Source organism: Entelurus aequoreus, linkage group LG08 (assembly GCF_033978785.1).
Source record: "Entelurus aequoreus isolate RoL-2023_Sb linkage group LG08, RoL_Eaeq_v1.1, whole genome shotgun sequence".
NCBI classification, from domain to species: domain Eukaryota; kingdom Metazoa; phylum Chordata; class Actinopteri; order Syngnathiformes; family Syngnathidae; genus Entelurus; species Entelurus aequoreus.
This window is the reverse complement of record NC_084738.1, coordinates 61,027,980-61,053,970: the sequence shown is the minus strand read 5'-3', so window position 1 is coordinate 61,053,970 and position 25,991 is coordinate 61,027,980. Positions and strand designations below refer to the sequence as shown.

The 25,991-nt window shown below is 40.4% G+C and overlaps 1 long non-coding RNA gene across 2 annotated transcripts in view; it reads left to right on the top strand.

The window, feature by feature from the left end:
- Positions 1-25,991, top strand: part of LOC133656134 (uncharacterized) — a 252,413-nt gene that overhangs the window by 36,987 nt on the left and 189,435 nt on the right. For both annotated transcript variants that reach the window (XR_009827100.1, XR_009827101.1), the window contains exon 2: positions 24,449-24,526. This is a non-coding gene — a long non-coding RNA (uncharacterized LOC133656134). The remainder of the gene's footprint in view (positions 1-24,448; positions 24,527-25,991) is intronic.

Sequence of the window (25,991 nt, the reverse complement as noted above, 5' to 3'; positions counted from 1 at the left end):
GTGACTGAAACAGACATAGTGATCCATTTGGATGAATGGGGTATGTATTTATGTCAACTCTGTTGATCGTTTTTCAATTCTTTAAACACTAAAACATCTTTAAATTGTGCTTTTTTTTCGCCAATTGTTGCATGTTCAATTGCTGAAAAAACAGGAGCTTGGGGGTGGGGGCTGGACCTGGCTGGGAACCTGCGGCCCCCAGACCTCTGACTTATTTTCGGTCTTTTTCATTAAGTTCAAATCCCATGCCTGCTCTATCCTGACTAGTCTCCCAGTTCCTGCCGCTGAAAAACATCCCCACACCATGATGCTGCCACCACCATGCTTTACTGTAGGGGTGGTATTGGCCTGGTGATGAGCGATTTCCTCCAAACATGAAGCTTGGCATTTACGCCAAAGAGTTCAAGCGTTCTCTCATTGGACCAGATCATTTTGTTTCTCATGGTCTGAGAGTCTTTCAGGGAAATTTTGGCAAACTTTTATGAAGACATGGCCTCCGTCTGGCCACGCTACCTTTGGTGGTTTGCTGCAGAGGTGGTTTTCTTTCTAGAAAACCACTCATCTGTTCATCAGTTGGGGACGTCTCTGCGCTGCTGACTTGACTCCACTCAAGATGATCCCCTGCTGGCCCTACTATGGACTGGACTCTCACACTATTAAATAGGTCCACTCGACATCCATTGCACCGGTTGCCCAGGGAGGGGTGTCTGTGGTCCCCTCCAAGGTTTCTCATTGTATCCCATTGGGTTGAGTTTTTTTCTTGCCCTGATGTGGGATCCAAGCCCAGGATGTTGTTGTGGCTTGTGCAGCCCTTTGAGACACTTGTGATTAAGGGCTATATAAATAAACTTTGATTGATTGATTAATTGAGAAGGTTTTCTTCTCTCCACAGAGGAATTCTGTAGCTCTGACAGAGTGACCATCGGGTTCTTGGTCACCGCCCTGACTAGGGCCCTTCTCCCTCGATCACTCAGTTTAGACGGCTGGCCAGCTCAAGGAAGAGTTCTGGTGGTTCCAAACTTCTTCCATTTACGAATGATGGCGGCCACTCTGCTCATTGGGACTTTCAAGACAGCAGATATTTTTCTCTACTCCTCCCCAGATTTGTACCTTGAGACATTCCCGTTTTGGGGGTCTACAGACAATTCCTATGACTTCATTCTCGGTTTTATGCTCTGCCATGCACTGTCAAGTGTTGGACCTTTTATATAGACAGGTGTGCGTCTTTTCAAGTCATGTCCAAACAACTGAATTTACCACAGGTGGACTCCATTTAAGCTGTAGGAACATCCCCAGGATGATCAGTTGAAACAGGATGCCCCTGAGCTCACTTTTGAGCTTCATGGCAAATGCTGTGAATACTCTTGTCGATGTGATCCACCCATCCATCCATCCATCCATCTTCTTCCGCTTATCCGAGGTCGGGTCGCGGGGGCAGCAGCCTAAGCAGGGAAGCCCAGACTTTCCTCTCCCCAGCCACTTCGTCCAGCTCTTCCCGGGGGATCCCGAGGCGTTCCTAGGCCAGCCGGGAGACATAGTCTTCCCAACGTGTCCTGGGTCTTCCCCGTGGCCTCCTACCAGTCGGACGTGCCCTAAACACCTCCCTAGGGAGGCGTTCGGTTGGCATCCTGACCAGATGCCCGAACCACCTCATCTGGCTCCTCTCGATGTGGAGGAGCAGTGGCTTTACTTTGAGCTACTCCCGGATGGCAGAGCTTCTTGCCCTATCTCTAAGGGAGAGCCCCGCCACCCGGTGAAGGAAACTCATTTCGTTCATAACCCAAAGCTCATGACCATAGGTGAGGATGGGAACGTAGATCGACCGGGAAATTGAGAGCTTTTCCTCCCAGCTCAGCTCCTTCTTCACCACAACGGATCGATACAGCGTCCGCATTACTGAAGACGCCGCTCCGATCCGCCTGTCGATCTCACGATCCACTCTTCCCTCACTCGTGAACAAGACTCAGAGGTACTTGAACTCCTCCACTTGGGGCAAGATCACCACCCCAACCCAGAGATGGCACTCCACCCTTTTCCGGGCGAGAACCATGGACTCGGACTTGGAAGTGCTAATTTTCCTCCCAGTCGCTTCACACTCGGCTGCGAACCGATCCAGTCAGAGCGGAAGATCCTGGCCAGATGAAGCCATCAGGACCACATCATCTGCAAAAAGCAGAGACCTAATCCTGCAGCCACCAAACCGGATCCCCGCAACGCCTTGACTGCGCCTAGAAATTCTGTCCATAAAAGTTATGAACAGAATCGGTGACAAAGGGCAGCCCTGGCGGAGTCCAACCCTCACTGGAGACGTGTCCGACTTACTGCCGGCAACGCGGACCAAACTCTGACGCTGATCGTACGGTGATGTCTTAGTTTATTTATTTTTAATAAATTGTTTTTTTAAACACAAAAATGGGGTATTATGTGTAGAATAATGTATTCCATTTTGTAATAAGGCTGTAAAAAAACAAAATGTGGAAAAAGTGAAGAGATGGGGCGGCGGGGTTGAGGTCGGAGGGGGGCGGGGTTTTGTGGTAGCAGGGGTGTATATTGTAGCGTACCGGAAGAGTTAGTGCTGCAAGGGGTTCTGGGTATTTGTTCTGTTGTGTTTATGTTGTGTTACGGTGCGGATGTTCTCCCAAAATGTGTTTGTCATTCTTGTTTGGTGTGGGTTCACAGTGTGGCGCAGATTTGTAACAGTGTTAAAGTTGTTTATACCTCTACCCTCAGTGTGACCTGTATGGCCATGCATTCACTTGTGTGTGTGATAAAGCCGCATATATTATGTGACTGGGCCTGCACGCTGTTTGTATGGAGGAAAAGTGGACGTAACGACAGGTTGTAGAGGACGTTAAAGGCAGTGCCTTTAAGGCATGCCCCCAATATTGTTGTCCGGTTGGAAATCGGGAGAATGGTTGCCCCTGGAGATTTTCGGGAGGGGCACTGAAATTCGGGAGTCTCCCGGGAAAATCGGGGGGGGGTTGGCAAGTATGCTGTATACACTCCGGAGAAGCTCACCCACTGGATCTCAGGGTTGACTTCATCCCACGATAGTTATGTAGCTGATTCTCCACTCCTTGTGAGTGCGCCAAAAAAGTACCGGATTCGGTACCCATCCCTAACTCTGTAATTCTGCACTTGTCCAATATAATAAAACCTTAGCAACTCTAGCCTAACTATGAGAGCTGCATGCAGTTTAACTTACTGAAGACAAACAAACAAATGTATAGCTCCCACTTCTGTAGCTGACTAATAGTTGATTGTATGTGTTTTTTGTTAAGTTTTTTGAAGCCGTCCTAAATGCAGTCAGGCTTTCATGAAAATCCGCCGCTTCTAAAGAGCAATATTAAGCTCCTCTTCTCTCAAAAATAGAGCAAACAAGCGAAAGGGGTAAGATATATTTTCCAGCATTTGGGACTTTTAAACAGGCTCTAAGGACCCATATTAAGGTTGGAGCATCATTACAAAATCTATTTTACATAATGGGGGAGCTTTTAAGAGGTTTGTATTGGTTTCAGGTTGTAAAAGCAGTTGTATGTCAGTCTGAACCACCACTCACGCCGTGGCAGAGAGCAGCAGACTGATGTTCTACAGCCCTCGGAGGACGGCGGCTGAAAATGATCCGGCCTGATGCACCATAACTAATGTTTGGCTGCCTCTCCATTAGCCAGCGCTTTCCGGGAGCGCTATAGCGGGCAAATGTAATTGCTGCAGAGTGGCAGGGTATACTGTCTCCTCAGGCTGCCAGCCCTTTGCCAGGTTTTTTTTTTTTACCACTGCTTTGGAAATATCTTGTTTCCCACCAAGCAATTATGTAATTACGCCGCTACATTATCTCGGGTGCTTTGTAGGAATCCAGTGGGAAGGCGAGACCGAGGGCGAGCTTTCAAAAAAAACCAAAAAGCCTATCCCTGCTTGACCACCACACGAATAAATTGGGCCCGGGTCCAAAGTGCGGCCCGGGGGCCATTTGCGGCCCATAGCTGTTTGTTTTTACTGAACGCGCCACAATCGTTAGCATTCTAATATTAGAATGGCAGATATTAATTTTGCAGGTAGGCAGCACGGTGGCAGAGGGGTTAGTGCGTCTGCCTCACAATACGAAGGTCCTGAGTAGTCGTGAGTTCAATCCCGGCCTCGGGATCTTTCTGTGTGGAGTTTGCATGTTCTCTCCGTGACTGCGTGGGTTCCCTCCGGGTACTCCGGCTTCCTCCCACCTCCAAAAACATGCACCTGGGGATAGGCTGATTGGCAACACTAAATTGGCCCTAGTGTGTGAATGTGAGTGTGAATGTTGTCTGTCTATCTGTGTTGGCCCTGCGATGAGGTGGCGACTTGTCCAGGGTGTACCCCGCCTTCCGCCCGATTGTAGCTGAGATAGGCTCCAGCACCCCCCGCGACCCCGAAGGGAATAAGCGGTAGAAAATGGATGGATGGAATTTTGCAGGTATACACTTAAACGTCAAATATTGTGTTACTTGATGACTGCTACCAGTTAGCATGCTTTTTTCCCTCAAATCATATTGTTGATCAATCAATCAATCAATCAATGTTTATTTATATAGCCCCAAATCACAAGTGTCTCAAAGGGCCGCACAAGCCACAACGACATCCTCGGTACAGAGCCCACATACGGGCAAGGAAAAACTCACCCCAGTGGGACATCAATGTGTGATGTAGCTGTTAGCATGCTAACATAAGTAAACTAGCTTCTTTAGCTAATTATAGTCATATTTTGGTACTTGACATGTGCCAACATTAGCATGCTAAATGTTTTAAACACATTTTTCAGCTTTTTTAGTAAATTTTGCAGGTATACACCTCAGCGTCAAATATTTTGTTACTTGACGAATGCTACCGGTTAGCATGCTTTTTTTTCCCAATTATATTGTTGGCATAGCTGTTAGCATGCTAACGTAACTAAACTAGCTTCCTTAGCTAATTTTCTAGGTATACACCAGAGTCTTATTTTGGTACTTGACATATGCCAACGTTAGCATGCCAAATTTTTTAAACAATTTTTTCAGCTTTTTTAGCAAATTTTGCAGGTATACACTTAAACGTCAAATATTGTGTTACTTGACGAATGCTACCGGTTAGCATGCTTTTTTTTCCAATTATATTGTTGACATAGCTGTTTGCATGCTAACGTAACTAAACTAGCTTCCTTAGCTAATTTTATACGTACACCAGAGTCTTATTTTGGTACTTGATATGCCAATGTTAGCATGCAAAAAATGTTAAACACATTTTTCAGCTTTTTTAGCTAATTTTGCAGGTATACACTTAAATGTCAAATATTGTGTTACTTGATGAATGCTACCGGTTACCATGCTTTTTTTCCCCAATTATATTGTTCATGTAGCTGTTAGCATGCTAACGTAAGTAAACTAGCTTCCTTAGCTAATTAGAGTCATATTTTGGTACTTGACATATGCCAACGTTAGCATGCTAAATTTTTTAAAACCCATTTTTCAGCTTTTTTAGCAAATTTTGCAGGTATACACCTCAGCGTCAAATATTTTGTTACTTGACGAATGCTACCGGTTAGCATGCTTTTTTTTCCAATTATATTGTTGACGTAGCTTATTATAAACCCATTTTTCAGCTTTTTTAGCTAATTTTGCAGGTATACACTTAAACGTCAAATATTGTGTTACTTGATGACTGCTACCGGTTAGCATGCTTTTTTTCCCCCAATCATATTGTTGATTTAGCTGTTAGCATGCTAACGTACGTAAACGAGCTTCCTTAGCTAATGTTTTTGGTATACACCAGAGTCATACTTTGGTACTTGATATATGCCAACGTTAGCATGCTAAAAAAATTTAACACATATTTCAGCTTTTTTAGCTAATTTTGCAGGTATACACCTCAGCGTCAAATATTTTGTTACTTGACGAATGCTACCGGTTAGCATGCTTTTTTTCCAATTATATTGTTGACATAGCTATTAGCATGCTAATGTAACTAAACTAGCTTCCTTAGCTAATTTTTTAGGTATACACCAGAGTCATATTTTGGTACTTGACATATGCCAACGTTAGCATGCTAAATTTTTTAAACACGTTTCAGCTTTTTTAGCTAATTTTGCAGGTATACACCTCAGCGTCAAATATTTTGTTACTTGGAGAATGTTACCGGTTAGCATGCTTTTTTCCAATTATATTGTTGATGTAGCTGTTAGCATGCTAACATAAGTAAAGTAGCTTCTTTAGCTAATTTTATAGGTATACACCAGAGTCATATTTTGGTTAACATGCTGTTAACATGCTAACATAAGTAGGCTAGCTTTCTTAGCCAATTTTATAGATTTACACCAGAGTCATATTTTGGTACTTGACATATGCCAACGTTAGCATGCAAAATTTTTTAACAAATTTTTCAGCTTTTTTACCTAATTTTGCCGGTATACACCTCAGTGTCAAATATTTTGTTAATTAATAAAATGCTACCTGTTAGCATGCTTTTTTTTCTGTCCAGCCACTCAGGCAAATCATATCGTTGATGTAGCTGCTAACATAAGTACGCTAGCTTTCTTAGCTAATTTTATAAGTATACATCAGTCATATTTTGGTACTTGACACATGGCAACGTTAGCATGCTAAATTTTTTAAACACATTTTTCAGCTTTTTTAGCTAATTTTGCAGCTATACACCTTAGCGTCAAATATTTTGTTAATTGATCGAATGCTACCTGTTAACGTCAATTAACAAAAGAAATAACAGCAAAATGAACTAAAAAAGCTAGCATGCTAACAGTACTATGCTCACAATAGCACACTTACAGACTGTAAAGCTGCCGGCTTTTGTCTCATTTTGCAAGTATACACCTCAGCATCAAATATTTTGTTAATTGATCGAATGCTATCTGTTAGCATGCTGCCCAGCCACTCAGGCAAATCATATTGTTGATGTAGCTGTTAACATGCTAACATAAGTAGGCTAGCTTTCTTAGCCAATTTTATAGATGTACACCAGAGTCATATTTTGGTACGTGACATATGCCAACGTTAGCATGCTACATTCTTAAACACATTTTTCAGCTTTTTTAGCAAATTTTGCAGCTATACACTTCAGCGTCAAATATTTTGTTACTTGATCGAATGCTACCTGTTAGCATGCTATCATTTTTCTGTCCGGCCACTCAGGCAAATTTTATTGTTGATGTAGTTGCTAACATATGTACGCTAGCTTTCTTAGCTAATTTTATAGGTGTACACCAGAGTCATATTTTGGTACTTGACATATGCCAACGTTAGCATGCTACATTCTTAAACACATTTTTCAGCTTTTTTAGCAAATTTTGCAGCTATACACTTCAGCGTCAAATATTTTGTTACTTGATCGAATGCTACCTGTTAGCGTCAATTAACAAAAGAAATAACAGCAAAATGAACTTTAAAAAAGCTAACATGCTAACAGTACTATGCTCACATTAGCACACTTACAGACTGTAAATCTGCCGGCTTTTGTCTCATTTTGCAAGTATACACCTCAGCGTCAAATATTTTGTTAATTGATCGAATGCTATCTGTTAGCATGCTGCCCAGCCACTCAGGCAAATCATATTGTTGATGCAGCTGTTAACATGCTAACATAAGTAGGCTAGCTTTCTTAGCCAATTTTATAGATGTACACCAGAGTCATATTTTGGTACGTGACATATGCCAACGTTATCATGCTACATTCTTAAACACATTTTTCAGCTTTTTTAGCAAATTTTGCAGCTATACACTTCAGCGTCAATATTTTGTTACTTGATCGAATGCTATCTGTTAGCATGCTATCATTTTTCTGTCGGGCCACTCAGGCAAATTATATTGTTGATGTAGTTGCTAACATAAGTACGCTAGCTTTCTTAGCTAATTTTATAGGTGTACACCAGAGTCATATTTTGGTACTTGACATATGCCAACGTTAGCATGCTACATTCTTAAACACATTTTTCAGCTTTTTTAACTAATTTTGCAGGTATACTCCTCAGAGTCAAATATTTTGTTAATTGATCGAATGCTATCTGTTAGCATGCTGCCCAGCCACTCAGGCAAATCATATTGTTGATGTAGCTGTTAACATGCTAACATAAGTAGGCTAGCTTTCTTAGCCAATTTTATAGATGTACACCAGAGTCATATTTTGGTACGTGACATATGCCAACGTTATCATGCTACATTCTTAAACACATTTTTCAGCTTTTTTAGCAAATTTTGCAGCTATACACTTCAGCGTCAATATTTTGTTACTTGATCGAATGCTACCTGTTAGCATGCTATCATTTTTCTGTCCGGCCACTCAGGCAAATTATATTGTTGATGTAGTTGCTAACATAAGTACGCTAGCTTTCTTGGCTATTTTTATAGGTGTACACCAGAGTCATATTTTGGTACTTGACATATGCCAACGTTAGCATGCTACATTCTTAAACACATTTTTCAGCTTTTTTAACTAATTTTGCAGGTATACTCCTCAGAGTCAAATATTTTGTTAATTGATCGAATGCTACCTGTTAGCGTCAATTAACAAAAGAAATAACAGCAAAATGAACTTTAAAAAAGCTAACAAGCTAACAGTACTATGCTCACATTAGCACACTTACAGACTGTAAATCTGTCGGCTTTTGTCTCATTTTGCAGATTCACACCTCAGTGTCAAATATTTTGTTAATTGATCGAATGCTACCTGTTAGCATGCTGTCCAGCCACTCAGGCAAATCATATTGTTGATGTAGCTGTTGACATGCTAACGTAAGTAGGCTAGCTTTCTTAGCCAATTTTATAGATGTACACCAGAGTCATATTTTGGTACGTGACATATGCCAACGTTATCATGCTACATTCTTAAACACATTTTTCAGCTTTTTTAGCAAATTTTGCAGCTATACACTTCAGCGTCAATATTTTGTTACTTGATCGAATGCTACCTGTTAGCATGCTATCATTTTTCTGTCCGGCCACTCAGGCAAATTATATTGTTGATGTAGTTGCTAACATAAGTACGCTAGCTTTCTTAGCTAATTTTATAGGTGTACACCAGAGTCATATTTTGGTACTTGACATATGCCAACGTTAGCATGCTACATTCTTAAACACATTTTTCAGCTTTTTTAACTAATTTTGCAGGTATACTCCTCAGAGTCAAATATTTTGTTAATTGATCGAATGCTACCTGTTAGCGTCAATTAACAAAAGAAATAACAGCAAAATGAACTTTAAAAAAGCTAACAAGCTAACAGTACTATGCTCACATTAGCACACTTACAGACTGTAAATCTGTCGGCTTTTGTCTCATTTTGCAGATTCACACCTCAGTGTCAAATATTTTGTTAATTGATCGAATGCTACCTGTTAGCATGCTGTCCAGCCACTCAGGCAAATCATATTGTTGATGTAGCTGTTGACATGCTAACGTAAGTAGGCTAGCTTTCTTAGCCAATTTTATAGATGTACACCAGAGTCATATTTTGGTACGTGACATATGCCAACGTTAGCATGCTACATTCTTAAACACATTTTTCAGCTTTTTTAGCAAATTTTGCAGCTATACACTTCAGCGTCAAATATTTTGTTACTTGATCGAATGCTACCTGTTAGCAGGCTATCATTTTTCTGTCCGGCCACTCAGGCAAATTATATTGTTGATGTAGTTGCTAACATAAGTACGCTAGCTTTCTTTGCTATTTTTATAGGTGTACACCAGAGTCATATTTTGGTACTTGACATATGCCAACGTTAGCATGCTACATTCTTAAAAACATTTTTCAGCTTTTTAAGCTAATTTTGCAGGTATACACCTCAGCGTCAAATATTTTGTTAATTGATCGAATGCTACCTGTTAGCGTGAATTAACAAAATAAATAACAGCAAAATGAACTAAAAAAAAAAGCTATCATGTTAACAGTACTATGCTCACAATAGCACACTTACAAACTGTAAAGCTGCCGGCTTTTGTCTCATTTTGCAGATTCACACCTCAGCGTCAAATATTTTGTTAATTGATCGAATGCTACCTGTTAGCATGCTGTCCAGCCACTCAGGCAAATCATATTGTTGATGTAGCTGTTAACATGCTAACATAAGTAGGCTAGCTTTCTTAGCCAATTTTATAGATGTACACCAGAGTCATATTTTGGTACGTGACATATGCCAACGTTAGCATGCTACATTCTTAAACACATTTTTCAGCTTTTTTAGCAAATTTTGCAGCTATACACTTCAGCGTCAAATATTTTGTTACTTGATCGAATGCTACCTGTTAGCAGGCTATAATTTTTCTGTCCGGCCACTCAGGCAAATTATATTGTTGATGTAGTTGCTAACATAAGTACGCTAGCTTTCTTAGCTATTTTTATAGGTGTACACCAGAGTCATATTTTGGTACTTGACATATGCCAACGTTAGCATGCTCCATTCTTAAACACATTTTTCTGCTTTTTAAGCTAATTTTGCAGGTATACACCTCAGCGTCAAATATTTTGTTAATTGATCGAATGCTACCTGTTAGCGTCAATTAACAAAAGAAATAACAGCAAAATGAACTAAAAAAAAAGCTAGCATGCTAACAGTACTATGCTCACAATAGCACACTTACAGACTGTAAAGCTGCCAGCTTTTGTCTCATTTTGCAGGTTCACACCTCAGCGTCAAATATTTTGTTAATTGATCGAATGCTACCTGTTAGCATGCTGTCCAGCCACTCAGGCAAATCATATTGTTGATGTAGCTGTTGACATGCTAACATAAGTAGGCTAGCTTTCTTAGCCAATTTTATGGATGTACACCATAGTCATATTTTGGTACGTGACATATGCCAACGTTATCATGCTACATTCTTAAACACATTTTTCAGCTTTTTTAGCAAATTTTGCAGCTATACACTTCAGCGTCAATATTTTGTTACTTGATCGAATGCTACCTGTTAGCATGCTATCATTTTTCTGTCCGGCCACTCAGGCAAATTATATTGTTGATGTAGTTGCTAACATAAGTACGCTAGCTTTCTTGGCTATTTTTATAGGTGTACACCAGAGTCATATTTTGGTACTTGACATATGCCAACGTTAGCATGCTACATTCTTAAACACATTTTTCAGCTTTTTTAACTAATTTTGCAGGTATACTCCTCAGAGTCAAATATTTTGTTAATTGATCGAATGCTACCTGTTAGCGTCAATTAACAAAAGAAATAACAGCAAAATGAACTTTAAAAAAGCTAACATGCTAACAGTACTATGCTCACATTAGCACACTTACAGACTGTAAATCTGCCGGCTTTTGTCTCATTTTGCAGATTCACACCTCAGCGTCAAATATTTTGTTAATTGATCGAATGCTACCTGTTAGCATGCTGTCCAGCCACTCAGGCAAATCATATTGTTGATGTAGCTGTTGACATGCTAACGTAAGTAGGCTAGCTTTCTTAGCCAATTTTATAGATGTACACCAGAGTCATATTTTGGTACGTGACATATGCCAACGTTATCATGCTACATTCTTAAACACATTTTTCAGCTTTTTTAGCAAATTTTGCAGCTATACACTTCAGCGTCAATATTTTGTTACTTGATCGAATGCTACCTGTTAGCATGCTATCATTTTTCTGTCCGGCCACTCAGGCAAATTATATTGTTGATGTAGTTGCTAACATAAGTACGCTAGCTTTCTTAGCTAATTTTATAGGTGTACACCAGAGTCATATTTTGGTACTTGACATATGCCAACGTTAGCATGCTACATTCTTAAACACATTTTTCAGCTTTTTTAACAAATTTTGCAGGTATACTCCTCAGAGTCAAATATTTTGTTAATTGATCGAATGCTACCTGTTAGCGTCAATTAACAAAAGAAATAACAGCAAAATGAACTTTAAAAAAGCTAACAAGCTAACAGTACTATGCTCACATTAGCACACTTACAGACTGTAAATCTGTCGGCTTTTGTCTCATTTTGCAGATTCACACCTCAGTGTCAAATATTTTGTTAATTGATCGAATGCTACCTGTTAGCATGCTGTCCAGCCACTCAGGCAAATCATATTGTTGATGTAGCTGTTGACATGCTAACGTAAGTAGGCTAGCTTTCTTAGCCAATTTTATAGATGTACACCAGAGTCATATTTTGGTACGTGACATATGCCAACGTTAGCATGCTACATTCTTAAACACATTTTTCAGCTTTTTTAGCAAATTTTGCAGCTATACACTTCAGCGTCAAATATTTTGTTACTTGATCGAATGCTACCTGTTAGCAGGCTATCATTTTTCTGTCCGGCCACTCAGGCAAATTATATTGTTGATGTAGTTGCTAACATAAGTACGCTAGCTTTCTTTGCTATTTTTATAGGTGTACACCAGAGTCATATTTTGGTACTTGACATATGCCAACGTTAGCATGCTACATTCTTAAAAACATTTTTCAGCTTTTTAAGCTAATTTTGCAGGTATACACCTCAGCGTCAAATATTTTGTTAATTGATCGAATGCTACCTGTTAGCGTGAATTAACAAAATAAATAACAGCAAAATGAACTAAAAAAAAAAGCTATCATGTTAACAGTACTATGCTCACAATAGCACACTTACAAACTGTAAAGCTGCCGGCTTTTGTCTCATTTTGCAGATTCACACCTCAGCGTCAAATATTTTGTTAATTGATCGAATGCTACCTGTTAGCATGCTGTCCAGCCACTCAGGCAAATCATATTGTTGATGTAGCTGTTAACATGCTAACATAAGTAGGCTAGCTTTCTTAGCCAATTTTATAGATGTACACCAGAGTCATATTTTGGTACGTGACATATGCCAACGTTAGCATGCTACATTCTTAAACACATTTTTCAGCTTTTTTAGCAAATTTTGCAGCTATACACTTCAGCGTCAAATATTTTGTTACTTGATCGAATGCTACCTGTTAGCAGGCTATAATTTTTCTGTCCGGCCACTCAGGCAAATTATATTGTTGATGTAGTTGCTAACATAAGTACGCTAGCTTTCTTAGCTATTTTTATAGGTGTACACCAGAGTCATATTTTGGTACTTGACATATGCCAACGTTAGCATGCTCCATTCTTAAACACATTTTTCTGCTTTTTAAGCTAATTTTGCAGGTATACACCTCAGCGTCAAATATTTTGTTAATTGATCGAATGCTACCTGTTAGCGTCAATTAACAAAAGAAATAACAGCAAAATGAACTAAAAAAAAAGCTAGCATGCTAACAGTACTATGCTCACAATAGCACACTTACAGACTGTAAAGCTGCCAGCTTTTGTCTCATTTTGCAGATTCACACCTCAGCGTCAAATATTTTGTTAATTGATTGAATGCTACCTGTTAGCATGCTGTCCAGCCACTCAGGCAAATCATATTGTTGATGTAGCTGTTGACATGCTAACATAAGTAGGCTAGCTTTCTTAGCCAATTTTATGGATGTACACCATAGTCATATTTTGGTACGTGACATATGCCAACGTTAGCATGCTACATTCTTAAACACATTTTTCAGCTTTTTTAGCAAATTTTGCAGCTATACACTTCAGCGTCAAATATTTTGTTACTTGATCGAATGGTACCTGTTTGCATGCTATCATTTTTCTGTCCGGCCACTCAGGCAAATCATATAATTGATGTAGATGCCCATATTGGCTGTTCAGATTTACTTTATAAAAGAGAAGTGTATGATACTTCTCTTGTTGCCTTATTTGTATTTGACTTTATTAAATGTATTTATATTAGAAACACAACATGTGTATATAACAAAGGGTGCAAAGTCTGCAGGCAGTAGGAAACACATGGTTAAGTGTAAAGAGTAAAACTGATGGCAGTCTAAAGTTCAAGATTTTTGGAGCTCTTTGTTCAGTGGATCAGATGTTTGATGAAGCTCTGTGTCTATTTACCACCACTACTGTTTTCTGTTTATTTGTTACTGACTGTGGCAGGACACCTCTGCCTCTGTTTCACTTTATGTTGCTGGTAAATAATATGGTTGTAGTATTAGGCTTAAGTTAAATTATTTAGTATGCACTAATTAAAGGAGCAGAGCTTTAAGAGACATTTTAGCTTTTATATTTTATAAGATATATTTTTTGTAAGAACCACAATTAATAAATATATTTCAGTGAATATCTTATTGTTCAAATCTGTATATAAATATGTACATAAAGTGTTGTAATTATATTGTAAAATGGATGGATGGATGGACGTTTAAAACAAAACTATTATTAATTAGTAAGTATACATTTTTTGAGCCTTTTTAGAGAAAATCATATCATTGTAGTAAATTATGCAAATTACTCGATGATGTCATGGTGACCACGCCCATAGCCATGCCCCCACATGTATCTTGGCAGTTTATGGGAAACACTGATATGCCAACGTTAGCATGCTACATTCTTAAACACATTTTTCAGCTAATTTTGCAGGTATACACCTCAGCGTCAAATATTTTGTTAATTGATCGAATGCTACCTGTTAGCGTCAATTAACAAAATAAATAACAGCAAAATGAACAAAAAAAAAAAGCTAGCATGCTAACAGTACGATGCTCACATTAGCACGCTTACAGACTGTAAATCTGCCGGCTTTTGTCTCATTTTGCAGGTTCACACCTCAGCGTCGCATAGCTTGGTATTTTACGCACGCTGACTGTAACTCACAGTTAGCATTAGCATTAGACGAGCTCGCATTGAAATGTCGTAATACAGCCGGCGGGATTTCATTCCATCAGTTTGGAGATCGCATCCAATTGGATTGTGAGAGCGGCGCCGTAAAAGTCAATTCCTTAACGACCTTGTGGATGACAAAGACTGCGCCTGTTACAGTTCTGACCTCACGCCATCATTCAAAGTCATTTTAGATTTGGATCCAATCGGGCAATCATCACCTCCACTCTCTCTCTCTCTCTCTCTCTCTCTGGCCCTCATCTTTTTTTTTTATCCCTTCTCATCAGGATTTCACATTTCATCTCTCCGTTAATAGACACCAGCTACGCTCTGGCATGCAAATGCACCGCAAAGAGCTTCGGATAATCCAAATTGGCGTTTATTAGGAAGCGCCATCTTGTAAAAGGGCGACTCATTCCCGTTCTAGAAACAAATAACTGGGAGGGCGATCCCCCCACCCCCTGCTTTTGTGTTGCAAATGTCCGGCAAAGGAGATAAATCGAACCCCCCGCTTGCAGTTTTACTCTCGGCGGAGTGGCACCGCTGTGAATCGGCGTATGGATTTGGACGTGTGGGACCTGGAAGGGCCTAATGATATTTAGACAAACTGCCTCTGACAAACAAGAGAGCGAACGGCGAGACAGGGTCGTGTTTTCTTTGTCCCGCGGACGGGACGTGGCTTTCTTTGCACAGAAGGGAAACATGGCCGGCTTCCCGACTCGGGGAGGCTGCGGCTCGGAATGGCGGCGGGCTGGCGTGCGTGTTTTTTAATTTATTTTTTTATTTAACGGCGGCATCAATCACAGGCTGGAGAACTGATAAATGTCAAATGTGTCGCAGTGAAGAGAGAGCAGCTGCGCAAAGTGGGAAGCCTGAACTGTAAAGACAACATTTATCCATGTTTGAACCTGCAGCTTGAAATCCTGCAGGATTGAAGTGACTTCACCAGTAGTGCATGCCCATCCAACTGCAATCTATCTGTGGGGAGGGGGGGGGGGGGGGTCTGACGTCATCTTCTATTTGTTTGTACAAACCCCGTTTCCATATGAGTTGGGAAATTGTGTTAGATGTAAATATAAACGGAATACAATGATTTGCAAATCCTTTTCAACTCATATTCAGTTGAATGCACTACAAAGACAACATATTTGATGTTCAAACTGATAAACATTTATTTTTTTGCAAATAATCATTAACTTTAGAATTTGATGCCAGCAACACGTGACAAAGAAGTTGGGAAAGGTGGCAATAAATACTGATAAAGTTGAGGAATGCTCATCAAACACTTATTTGGAACATCCCACAGGTGAACAGGCAAATTTGGGAACAGGTGGGTGCCATGATTGGGTATAAAAGTAGATTCCATGAAATGCTTAGTCATTCACAAACAAGGATGGGGCGAGGGTCACCACTTTGTCAACAAATGCGTGAGCAAATTGTTGAACAGTTTAAGAACAACATTTCTCAACCAGCTATTGCAAGGAATTTAGGGATTTCACCATCTACGGTCCGTAATATCATCAAAGGGTTCAGAGAATCTGGAGAAATCACTGCACGTAAGCAGCTAAGCCCGTGACCTTCGATCCCTCAGGCTGTACTGCATCAACAAGCGACATCGGTGTGTAAAGGATATCACCACATGGGCTCAGGAACACTTTAGAAACCCACTGTCAGTAACTACAGTTGGTCGCTACATCTGTAAGTGCAAGTTAAAACTCTCCTATGCAAGGCGAAAACCGTTTATCAACAACACCCAGAAACGCCGTCCGCTTCGCTGGGCCTGAGCTCATCTAAGATGGACTGATACAAAGTCGAAAAGTGTTCTGTGGTCTGACGAGTCCACATTTCAAATTGTTTTTGGAAACTGTGGACGTCGTGTCCTCCGGACCAAAGAGGAAAAGAACCATCCGGATTGTTATAGGCGCAAAGTTGAAAAGCCAGCATGTGTGATGGTATGGGGGTGTATTAGTGCCCAAGACATGGGTAACTTACACATCTGTGAAGGCACCATTAATGCTGAAAGGTACGTACAGGTTTTGGAGCAACATATGTTGCCATCCAAGCAACGTTACCATGGACGCCCCTGCTTATTTCAGCAAGACAATGCCAAGCCACGTCCCACTGGGAGGGGATCCCGCGGCAGGCCAAGGACCAGATGGGGGGATTGTATCTCCTCTCTGGCCTGGGAACGCTTCGGGATTCCCCAGGAGGAAGTCGCAAATGTTGCTCTGGAGAGGGAAGTCTGAGGGTCTCTGCTGGAGCTGTTGCGATTCCGGATAAGCGGTTGAAGATGGATGGATGGATGAATGCCAAGCCACGTGTTACATCAACGGGGCTTCATAGTAAAAGAGTGCGGGTACTAGACTGGCCTGCCTGTAGTCCAGACCTGTCTCCCATTGAAAATGTGTGGCGCATTATGAAGCCTAAAATACCACAACGGAGACCCCCGGACTGTTGAACAACTTAAGCTGTACATCAAGCAAGAATGGGAAAGAATTCCACCTGAGAAGCTTCAAAAATGTGTCTCCTCAGTTCCCAAATGTTTACTGAGTGTTGTTAAAAGGAAAGGCCATGTAACACAGTGGTGAACATGCCCTTTCCCAACTACTTTGGCACGTGTTGCAGCCATGAAAGTCTAACTTAGTTATTATTTGCAAAAAAATAAATAAAGTTAATGAGTTTGAACATCAAATATGTTGTCTTTGTAGTGCATTCAACTGAATATGGGTTGAAAAGGATTTGCAAATCATTGTATTCCGTTTATATTTACATCTAACACAATTTCCCAACTCATATGGAAACAGGGTTTGTATTTGTCAGAAAGATAATCATCGTCATCGGCGGTCACTCAAACGAGTATGACGATCCTCCTGGTAGGGGGTATCCCTTTATGGAGGATGCCCGTGCGTGACTTTGTTTAACGTGAGGAGACAGGTGCACAGACAGTCATCCCACGATCCTTGACAGAATCGGGTCAAAGTCCAGTGGCATGGAGTCCAAGACGACTGGGGACCCTTTTCTGCTGCAGCCGTTGTGGTAGTTCTTAAATCTACCGTCTTCCGCCATTGAGGTCTTCACCGTATCCCTGGCTAGGGGGCAGTCAGGTACTAGGCCTTTGCCGAGGGCCACCTGGGGTAACAGTAGTAAAGGGGTTAACCTCCTAGTTACCCAAGACCCCATAGAGGAGCCTCCACTGCCAGATGCACTTTAACGTCATGCCCAGGACACAAAAAGATAATACACAGAAAGATAATAGCTCAGGCAACACATTTTGACAAAATTTAACTCGCTTATGTGCAACGGTTTAGGACAGGGGTCGGCAACCCGCGGCTCCGGAGCCGCATGCGGCTCTTTGACCACTCTGATGCGGCTCAGCTGCATACTTGCCGAAACCTCCCGGTTTTCCCAGTATACTTAACGACCCCCCCGATTTTCCCAGGAGACTGCCTCTCCTAGAAATCTCCCAGGGCAAATACTATCCTATTTTCACTTTATTGACTTAATCAAGGGCGTGCCGTAATGGTACTGCATTAATTGTCCTGTATAGCATTTACAAACAGCGTGCCAGCCCGGCCACATGTTATATGTTGCTTTTACTTGCACACGTAGGAGACAGCAAAGCATACTTGTTCAACAGCCACACAGCTTACACTGACGGTAGTCGTACAAAAACAACTTTAACACTGTTACGTTACAAATATGCACCACACTGTGAATCCACACCAAAAAAGAATGACAAAAACATTTCTGGAGAACATCCTCACCGTAACACAACACAACAAATACCCAGAATCCCATGCAGCCCTAACTCTTCCGGTCTACATTATACACCCCCGCTACCACCAAACCCCCCCCACCCCCCCACACACATCAACACCCCCCCCCCCCTCTCCGTGCGTCGGTTGAGCGGAAGAGTTAGGGCTGCATGGGATTCTGGGTATTTGTTGTGTTGTGTTTATGTTGTGTTACAGTGCAGATGTTCTCCAGAAATGTGTTTGTCATTCTTTTTTGGTGTGGGTTCAAAGTGTGGCGCTTATTTGTAACGTAACAGTGTTAAAGTTGTTTTTGTACGACTACCGTCAGTGTAAGCTGTGTGGCTGTTGAACAAGTATGCCTTGCCGGCACTTACGTGATCAAGCAAAAGCTGCATTCTACATGTGGCCAAGCAGGTACGCTGTTTGGGCAGGCTGTAGAGGGCGCTCAAAGCAGTGCCAGCACGTCCTGAAATTTGGGAGTCTCCCGGAAAATTGAGAGGGTTGGCAAGAAAGACGCTATCAAGCGCCATTCAATTAAAAGTCGCGGGCCGCACTGACATTAAATTTCCATATTGAGATGCGTGCCGGTGCGTGTGTCAGAGACCCCTGGTTAACATAGCGCAAAGCAATTTAAGCCTTGTATGTGGTGTTTTTCATTTTAAATTTTTAAAAGTTTTTTGTGGCTTCCATTGTTTTCTTTAATTTTTGAAACTTTCCAAAATGGCTCTTTGAGTGGTAAAGGTTGCCGACCCCTGGTTTAGGAGTATCAATCAATCGATCAGTCAAAGTTTATTTATATAGCCCTTAATCACGAGTGTCTCAAAGGGATGCACAAGCCACAACGACATCCTCGGCTCAGAATCATCCATCCATCGATCCATTTTCTACCGCTTGTCCCATTCGGGGTCGCGGGGGTGCTGGAGCCTATCTCAGCCGCATTCAGGCGGAAGGCGGGGTACACCCTGGACAAGTCGCCACCTCATCACAGGGCCAACACAGACAGACAGACAACATTCACACTCATATTCACACTAAAAAAATACTTTATTAGGGTTCTGGGAATCTCTAATAAGCCGGAGTTCTTAGAAAGCAGATTTCTGTCCGGGACATATGGTACAATACAATCAGCAAGACAAGATGGAGCTAGACCGGGGGTCGGCAACCCGCGGCTCTAGAGCCGCATGCGGCTCTTTAGCGCCGCCCTAGTGGCTCTCTGGAGATTTTTCAAAAATGTATGAAGAATGGAAAAAGATGAGGGGGGGAAAAAATCTATTTTTTTGTTTTAGTATGGTTTCTGTAGGAGGACAAACATGACACTAATTGTTATAAATCACACTGTTTATATTAAACATGCTTCACTGATTCGAGTATTTGGCGAGCGCCGTTTTGTCCTACTTATTTTGGCGGTCCTTGAACTCACCGTATAGTCTGTTTACATGCATAACTTTCTCCGACTTTCTAGGACGTGTTTTATGCCACTTCTTTTTCTGTCTCATTTTGTCCACCACACTTTTAACGTTGTGCGTGAAGGCACAAAGGTGAGTTTTGTTGATGTTATTGACTTGTGTGGAGTGCTAATCAGACATATTTGGTCACTGCATGACTGCAAGCTAATCGATGCTAACATGCTATTTAGGCTAGCGATATGTACATATTGCATCATTATGCCTCATTTGTAGCTATATTTGAGCTCATTTAGTTTCCTTTAAGTCCTCTTAATTCAATTTATATCTCATGACCCATGTAATATGGCTTTGAATTTTTTGCGGCTCCAGACAGATTTGTTTTTGTATTTTTGGTCCAATATGGCTCTTTCAACATTTTGGGTTGCCGACCCCTGAGCTAGACCTTTTAGTATTTTATAGGTAAGTAGTAAAACCTTAAAGTCGCATCTTAAGTGCACAGGAAGCCAGTGCAGGTGAGCCAGTATAGGTATATATATATATATATATATATATATATATATATATATATATATATATATATATATATATATATATATATACACTACCGTTCAAAAGTTTGGGGTCACCCAAACAATTTTGAGGAATAGCCTTCATTTCTAAGAACAAGAATAGACTGTCGAGTTTCAGATGAAAGTTCTCTTTTTTCTGGCCATTTTGAGCGTTTAATTGACCCCACAAATGTGATGCTCCAGAAACTCAATCTGCTCAAAGGAAGGTCAGTTTTGTAGCTTCTGTAATGAGCTAAACTGTTTTCAGATGTGTGAACATGATTGCACAAGGGTTTTCTAATCATCAATTAGCCTACTGAGCCAATGAGCAAACACATTGTACCATTAGAACACTGGAGTGATAGTTGCTGGAAATGGGCCTCTATACACCTATGTAGATATTACACCAAAAACCAGACATTTGCAGCTAGAATAGTCATTTAACACATTAGCAATGTATAGAGTGTATTTCTTTAAAGTTAAGACTAGTTTAAAGTTATCTTCATTAAAAAGTACAGTGCTTTTCCTTAAAAAATAAGGACATTTCAATGTGACCCCAAACTTTTGAACGGTAGTGTATATAAAGGTATACACAGTATAGGTGTAAAATGATCAAACTTTCTTGTTCTTGTCAAAAGTCTAGCAGCCGCATTTTGTACCAACTGTAATCTTTTAATGCCAGACATAGGGAGTAGAAACGCGACACCCGTAAATTGTTGATTATAATTTGATAAAACGCAAGCGTCGCTCACAACGAGATGGTGGAAAACATCTGCATCAGAGCCGAGACATTATAAATGTCACTCCGACTGTTTGTTTGCCGTCTGATTTTGAGTTCCACCCTCAGTTCCACTCGGAGCGTAGCGGAATAATTCCCAGTGTCGTTTACAAGCGTCTCACAAACAGATAATTGAGTCATCGCTCACAGGTGGATGCCTCTTCCCGCAGGACGCATCCCAAATGTTTCAACAGCCTAATTAAAAAATTGAGTTGTGGCCAAGATAAAATTAAAAAAACGACTACCAGCCATGGGCAAACATTTCGCGATCCAGCATTAAGTTGATCACGGGACCACGCTCCGCTCGCCTACCCTGGCAGGAGCGTGAAGTCTCCGATGTGCACAGATGGCGCCTCGGACCGGCAGCGACATACGTAAACAAAAAAGCCGGGGCCAACAAGGCTCGACCCCTGGCAAAGGTCCGTGCGGCACGACCTTCCGGGGCCGTTTAGTGTGCTGCAGTGCATGCTTTGATTATGGTCAGTTGCACACCAGAGGACGCGGAACATTGGCATAAATACTTAAATCACCATAAACTCACAGTCACTCTGCCAAAAGCTTAGTCACTGACGCATAACCTTACACAGGAAAGAATCAAAACAAGTCTGGTTATATTGACAAATATCCTCCAGTAGGTAAAATATTATTGTGTGCAGACTAGGGCGGCAACTAACAACTAATTTGATCATCGATTAATCTGTCGATTATTACTTCGAATAATGATCGGATAAAAGAGACAAACTACATTTCTATCCTTACCAGTATTTTATTGAAAAAAAACAGCATACTGGCACCATACTTATTACAGTTTTTTCCCCTCGGCCATCAGGCAAATGAACAATAACTCCTAACAGTAGCTCTTTGAATTCCTAGAATTCCTTGAATTCCTTCTAAGTCTATCTGATAGCTCAGTTACAGCTCTTTTTATTACCAAATATGTGTTATATGTGTTTTATGTTGCACGATTGCACCAAGAAAAATTCCTAGTTTGTGAACCCGTTCTCAAACAATGGCAATAAAACTATTCTGATTCTGATTCTGATTATAAAACATTTAAAAAAAGTAGCCTCTGCGCATGCGCATAGCATAGATCCAACGAATCGATGACTAAATTAATCGCCAACTATTTTTATAATCGATTTAATCGATTAGTTGTTGCAGCCCTAGTGCAGACAAGTCTACCAAATAACAGTACTCGTAGTAAAGCTAATATGACCTATTTTTGTACTTTTCTACTTGTACAGTAGGGTTGTGCGACATAGACCCTATAAATCAGTGTTTCTTAACCATAGGGTGGGCCAAGAGCGCCCCCTAGAGGGCCGCCAAAAAATTTGCAGACACACTATTGTCCGTAGGGCCGCAGTGGTTCTCAGTTGTAATACACTTTCCCGCCACTTGTGTCAGTAATGACAATATCAAACAAAGTCCAAAGCTAACGTCATAGAGAAGAGTTTTGAGCGCAAAAAATATGACAAAAGGGGTGAAGCTGTATTTTCATTTGCACATTAATTTTATTGACAGTTGACAGTTATTGACATTTGTTATTATTTATTACTAATTTAGTTAGATTTTTATTTTTTTTTAGCACATTGCATGCAAATTCATTTTTCATCAGTTTTTATGAGGCCATTAAAACATTTTTTTAAAGTTAGCACTTTAATGTTAGCATGCTAACATTAGCATATTAAATATTAATAAATACTATATGTTTTTGCCCTGCTTAAAAAAAGTTCCCTTTTTGCTGCTGCCCAGAGTTTTATTTATTTAATTCATTTAAGAACAGAAATTACTCTCATTGTCAATAATTCTCTCCAAATACACTATATTGCCAAAAGTATTTGGCCACCCATCCAAATGATAAGAATTATGGTGTGGAGTTGTTTTTCAGGAGCTGGGCTTGGCCGCTTAGTTCTAGTGAAAGGAACTTTGAATGCTCCAGGATACCAAAACATTTTGGACAATTTGTGGGAACAGTTTGGAGCGGGCCCCTTCCTCTTTCAACATTACAAGGTCCATAATGACATGGATGACAGAGTCCGGTGTGGATGAACTTGACTGGCCTGCACAGAGTCCTGACCTGAACCCGATAGAACGCCTTTGGGATGAATTAGAACGGAGACTGAGAGCCAGTCCTTCTCGACCAACATCAGTGTGTGACCTCGCCAATGCGTTTTTGGACGAATGGTGGAAAATCCCTATAAACACACTCCGCGACCTTGTGGACAGCCTTCCCGGAAGAGTTGAAGCTGTAATAGCTGCAAAAGGTGGACTGACATCATAGTGAACCCTATGGGTTAGGAATGGGATGGCACTTCAAGTTCATATGTGAGTCAAGGCAGGTGGCCAAATACTTTTGGCAATATAGTGTATGTTTTTTTATATCTGACAGGGCTTAAGAAGAAGACGAAGAAGAACAAATATAAATAGGGATGTCCGATAATGGCTTTTTGCCGATATCCGATATTCCGATATTGTCCAACTCTTTAGTTACCGATACCGATATCAACCGATACTGATATATACAGTCGTGGAATTAACACATTATCATGCCTAATTTGGACAACCAGGTATGGTGAAAATAAGGTTCCCAAAAAAAAAAAAAAAAGATGAATAAATTAAAAACATTTTCTTGGATAAAAAGAAAGTAAAACAATATAAAAACAGTTACATAGAAACTAGTAATTCATGAAAATGAGTAAAATTAACTGTTAAAGGTTAGTATTATTAGTGGACCAGCAGCACGCACAATCATGTGTGCTTACGGACTGTATCCCTTGCCGACTGTATTGATATATATTAATATATAATGTAGGAACCAGAATATTAATAACAGAAAATAACAACCCTTTTGTGTGAATGAGTGTGAATGGGGGAGGGAGGTTTTTTGGGTTGGTGCACTAATTGTAAGTGTATCTTGTGTTTTTTTATGTTGATTTAATAAAAAAATAATAAAATTAAATTAAAAAAACGATACAGATAATTTCCGATATTACATTTTAACGCATTTATCGGCCGATATTATCGGACATCTCTAAATATAAACCAACATTTTACGACGTATTGGAGTTTAGTTTGAATAAATGCGTAGTTTAGTAACTTCATGAGGACAAAGGTGTGGACAGTTCGTCAACAGCTTAATTCATTAATTAGGGTTAATTTAATGCACTACCTACCTTGAAGGGTCATTGCCAAAGTATCGTCTTTCTGTCCGCTGACTTTCGGAAGAGATCCATTGCTTGTATCGAGATTTGAATGTTTTTAGTCGAGACATCATTTTAATTTCTTGTTTCGTGACTTGCTACAGGTGTCGCTTCACGTCCCACCTGCGTACTGCCGATTATCGAGTCCGTGGAAAAAAAACACTCAACTCTCGAGTCAACAGGTATGTCTTATTATCTCTTTCTTCATTCTGAACTTAAGTGTTTAGTATACTGGATTATTGTCATCATTTACACCTTAATTGGGCACTAATGTGGTGTCTGCACCTCAACACAACAGTGTGATAACAACCAATGCCTTGAAAGGAAAAAGTAGCGAGCGGAATGCTATGTAGTGACTGAACTGTTCGTACAGTACTCGTACATTATTGTGTGCAGATCGTTAGAGAAATGCTAATGAGCGTTTTGCAGCGGAGCAGGTGCTTGAATTGCTGACGAGCAGTGTAAATGTGTGCACAGAGAGCCACGAAGGCAACATTTAAATTCTTATTTAATTATTAATGTTTTGACATTTTATGGCGCATAATTAAAATGAACCGTCTCCACTGCTGTTGTGTGCCTCCCGGGCCGTTTGAAAAAAATAAAACAAATGTATTGATTTATTATTGACTGGTATTTCAATCCGAAATGTGCCTGTAATAATTATAGGCCACACGTTACAGCAAGCTACCATGTAAATGTGAATATGTCTGTCAGGTTCAAACACTGATGACATCTATTAAACAGACAAAGAAGCAAGGAATTAAACAGAGACAGAATTACATTTGGCTCAATTGAGGAGAAACGTCTGGGCTGTACTCTTTGAACAGTCTCCCACCACGCTCTGACGAAAGATTGTACGCCTCCTCTTTTATTTGGACTTTACCTGATTACATGGCAACAGCTGTTTCTAAAGGAAGGGGGTCGTAAACAGCCGCTGCCTTTGGTCACAAAACAGTTCAAAGAAAAGGTGCCTGGAGGGGAGTCAGGTCCTGCTTCCTCTCCGCTTTGTAGATCTCAGGTCAAGACAAAATCTTCCTGTGGATTACAATACATCAAAGAAACCGACACCCTTATGTCGCTCCCCATCCTACACAGTAGAGTTTTACAAGTCTTTTTGATCTATAAGATCAAAGACAGATTTTGTCTGCTCGTCGGGAACTCATTGAAACTTAGATACAATTATTCTGACAATGTCTATTATGTTAATACACTACTGTACTGTATATTTTAATATCTATATCTATATATACAGTCGCGATCAAAAGTTTACATACACTTGTAAAGAACATAATGTCATGGCTGTCTTGAGTTTCCAATCATTTCTACAACCCTTATTTTTTTGTGATAGAGTGATTGGAGCACATACTTGTTGGTCACAAAAAAAAACATTCATGAAGTTTGGTTCTTTTATGAATTTGTTATGGTTCTACTGAAAATGTGAGCAAATCTGCTGGGTCAAAAGTATACATACAGCAATGTTAATATTTGCTTACATGTCCCTTGGCAAGTTTCACTGCAATAAGGCACTTTTGGTAGCCATCCACGAGCTTCTGGTTGAATTTTTGACCACTCCTCTTGACAAAATTGGTGCAGTTCAGCTAAATGTTTTGGTTTTCTGACATGGACTTGTTTTTTCAGCATTGTCCA